The following is a 4,147-nucleotide window of genomic DNA, read 5'->3' as shown; positions in this document are numbered from 1 at the left end:
TTACTGCGTGCAGTAACTTTGTCGTGGAAATGTGGGGGTCGTGGGGTCGTGGCCGCAGTAAATCCCACGACCGCCCCCTCGGCTTCGCAGCCCATGAGGCTATAAGTAGGGGGAGGAGGGGGCGCGGCAGAGCATGCGCGCCCCTCCTTCCCACTACTCCTTGCTCTTCTCCTTCTTCTTCCTCGCTCCGCCGCGCACCCAAGCTTTGCTGAACGCCGTGGCGATCAGCTCGCGATGAGTTCTTCTTCTGCCGCCGCGCCTCCCTTAGTGCATTCCGTCACCTGGGACGGCTCAGAAGTTCACGATGACCACATGAAGTTCCTCCGCAAGACTCGTCGGCTCCCCGGTGAAGATTACGTGCGGGTGCGTCTTGCGTCGAGGGGGGAGATTTCCCCAGTGCCGGAGGAGGGCGAGCGGGTCATCTTCCGCTCGCACTGCCTCCACAGATTGGGGCTGCCGGCGAGCAGCTTCTTCCGCTCTTTTCTGGAGTTTTACGGCCTCCAGCCGCACCACCTCACGCCCAACATGGTGGTGCTGTTGTCCGCCTTCGTGGCCTTGTGTGAAGGCTTCTTCAGAGTCCTCTCCACCATCGAGCTCTGGGGGGAGTTCTTCTTCTCCAAGCTCGGCACCCAGGCTGCAGGCGTGCCGGCTCAATGCGGCGCGTTCATCGCCGTGCGGAGATTGGGGGCCGACAACCCCTTCCCCACCATCAAGCTGATAAAGTCGGTGAAGATGTGGAAGCGATCGTACTTCTACGTCAAGAGCGTCTTTGCGAGGGGCGATTGGGTCAACCTGCCGGCTTTCGAAGCCGGCCCGCCGGCTAGGAGACTGCCCAACTGGTCGTACCGGGCCATGTCGCTGACGCCTGCGGGTGACGGCGCCGTCGCGCGACTCCGAGTGCTGACGCAGTCGGAGGGCTTGACTGGTCCAGACCTGTTGGCCGCCTTCGTGGCGCGCCGAGTTCTCCCGATCCAAGGTCACCCCCACATGATATGCCAAATGAGCGGGCACCGTGACCCGAGTCAGATGTGCACCAAGGACATGCCTCACGAGGAGGTGGCCTACATGGTGAACTACCTCTCGGACAGCAAGCTCCTGGAGGATTGGCGGTTTGGCAAGGAGCCGTACTCCTGCGCCAACCCCCCACCCACAGTGAGTTGCCTTTTCTTTCTTCTTTGGATTGTCTTCTTTCTTGCCGAGTTTGTTTTGTGCGGCCTGACCAGTCGGCCTTGGTCAGAATCCCCTCCTCCATCCACCAGCCGGCACCACGGGGCCGGCCCGCGAGTTCCTTGCCGACCGGGCAGAGAGCGACGTCGATGACCCCGATCTGGGGGCGGCGGCTTTGGAAGACAACACGGAGGGAGGAGGCGGCCCGCAGCTCGGGGCCAGTCCAGAGGACTGGACTGATGATGATGAGGAGGTCGCCCCCCGCCATCGGCCAGGAGCCAGCCACCCCGGCGCAGGCTCTTCTGCCGCGTCGGGTGCTCCAGGCGGCGGGAAGAAGCATAGGGCCGTGCCGACCTTGTTCGGCAGTCGGCCGAAGAAGCCCAAGAGTTCGGCTACGGCGACCCGGCGGGATGAGGTGGCTGCGAAGGCCATCCGCTTCCGTATGGAAGTGAAGAAGCCGCCACTGGTCTTCGCGTGAGTATTCCGTCTCAACGCTTTATTCTTTCTTTGTGGGTTTGTCTGAGTCTTTTACTTGCTTCCCTTGCTTCAGGGCTCCCCTCACTCTTGAGAGGGTCGTCGCCGCCTCCGTCATGGGGTCAGCGGAGACGTCCGTCACCACTCAGGGGATTGACCCCGCCGCCGACCTCCGGGAGGCGATGGAGCGGAATGCGCAGGAGAAGCGCAACGAGGAAGAGGCTGCCCGCCTGGAGAAGGTGGAGTCCGATAAGGCGGAAGCCTCCGCCAAGAAGAAACTGGCCGAGGTCGAAGCCGTCGCCGCGATGAAGCGGCAGGCTGAGGAGGCCACGCACCGCCAATCAGCGGTGTTCGTCACCCCGCTGAACTCTGCGCCGCCACCTTCGGAGTTCACGGGGCAGACTAGGGAAGCCGGCGGCGAGAACCCCATCCTGGAGAGGGAAGGTGGCAACTCCTCCACGCCGGACGTGATCGTTCCGTCGCCAGCTCCGCCGCCGTCTGGGAGCGCGCAAGGCGAAGAGCCGGCGGTCCCGCTGGTGCCGCCGACCGAAGACGAGGCCGTGGCGAGGCTACTCCTTCAAGTCGGCTCGCCAATGCGCCGCCGTCTTGAGAAGGCGATTTCGGCGCCACGCCCCTGGGAGACCGGCACCGCCAGCTCGGCGATCCCAGACACCGAAGCGACGAGCGCCGCGCCCATTGGGTGGGTGCAAGGAGGCGGCACGGGGCCGCTGAACCAGGCGCTTCTGGACGTCCAGACGAAGCTGCGAGCTGAGGGCGACGCGATCCAGAATTGCACCTAGGCATACCTGGCGTCGCGAGCAGCCGTCCGGGTATGCTTTCTCTTTGGTCCTCTTTTTTTCTTGTTTTTGTTCCTCTCCGTGGGGGCGCGCCAGCGCACCCACTGGGTGTAGTCCCCGAGTTTCGGGTCGGCTGCTGAGCAGGCGGCCCGGATCTCCAATTGGTGAGTTCCGGGTACTTACTTTTGTCTGAAATATTTTGTCGCAGGACTACCACAACCTCCGTGTTACTGCCTTCAACCGCAACGTTGAAGAGCTGGGCAAGCGGACCGCCGACTTGTCGGAGAGCCGGAGTGAGTCATTTTTCTTCTTTGCAGGGGCGCGCTAGCGCACCCGCGGGCTGTAGTCCCCGAGATTCGGGCCGACTGCTGAGCAATCAGGCCGGATCTCCCTGACGACCTTCTTTACTGATGACTTAATGCCTTCTTTCTTCCTTCTCTTCAGAAGCCAACGCTGTTCTTCAACAGCAACTGAGCGAAGCCAACTCCGCATTGCGCGCCAAGAGGGAGGAGTGCAGCAAGCTCGCCATAGAGCGCGATCTGCTGGCCACTCAATTGGCAGAGCAGAGGGAGCTGCTTGCAAAGACGCAGAAGGAGGCGGAAGAGGCGGAAACCGCCCTCCTGTCCGAGTTCACGAGCGAGCGCTCCTCCTGGACTGACAAAGAGGCAATGCTAGCCTGCGGCTTCCATGAGATTGAAGACATTGTTGATGGTGAGTTTCTTTACTTTCTTTCTTCGAGCTGCCGATTATAAATCGTGCCGACTCCCGGTTTTTGACTTGTTTCTTCCTTTCTTCCGTCTTGGCAGACTTCTTCCCTGGGCACTCGCAGGCCGCCATCCAAGCCATTGAGGCTGACCATGAAGGTCGGAGGGCGGAAGGTGTAGAGATCGCCGCCGCCGCCCCCCGAACCCTTGATGAGCATATCCTGAGCATCGAGGCTCGCCTTCGGCCGACTCACCGGATGCTGCGCCGGCTTCAACGTGTCGGTGCCCAGGCGATTGCTGCCCTGTGGCCGGACATGCAGGCTCCGCGCAACCCCAGTCGGACTGCCGACTGGCTGGAGGTCACGGCTGGTCGTCTTGAACCCTGGAAAGGTTCCTCAGCCCGAGCAGGAATTCGCCGGGCCTTGGAGTTCGTCAAGGCATGGTATCCGGGGCGGGACCTAGACCGGCTGGCCACACTCCGGTCAAAGGCCCAGTCGGAGCTGGCAGTCGTGGAAGACGCCCTCGTCAAGCATGCTGCGGTGATCGCCGAGTACACCGACACCAGCATCTTCGTCCCCGAGCAGTCTGAAGACGGCGAGGAGGTACCGCCGGAGTGGTTTGGGATGAACTCAGACTACGGCGAGGACTCGGCGGAGGTGATTGGTTCCAGCGCCGAGGAGGAAGGCGAGGCGGAGGACGGAGAAGAGACGGAAGCACCAGAAGACGGAGTGGACAGCCAGCCTCAGCTCGACCGTGCCTCCAGCAACGAGCCGCGTGCGACCGAGCCGACTGCCGCCGGAGGCGATCGAGCCGAGACTTCCCAGCAGGCCGCCCCAACGCCTGACGCTGCCGTCTCCTCCGACCCTCCGAATCCGTCTGCCGCATCTTAGGCTGCCGCCTTATCTTTATTTTATCTGCTTTAGTAGTCTTTGAAGAACTTATTAATTCGCACAATTCCACCCGCGGGGTGTATTTTGAACTTCTGCTCGAAGATTCGTCCAAGGG

This window comes from Triticum aestivum, chromosome 6A (genome assembly GCF_018294505.1).
Source record: "Triticum aestivum cultivar Chinese Spring chromosome 6A, IWGSC CS RefSeq v2.1, whole genome shotgun sequence".
NCBI lineage: Eukaryota > Viridiplantae > Streptophyta > Magnoliopsida > Poales > Poaceae > Triticum > Triticum aestivum.
The sequence above is the reverse complement of the archived record's forward strand: the minus strand, read 5'-3'. Positions refer to the sequence as shown.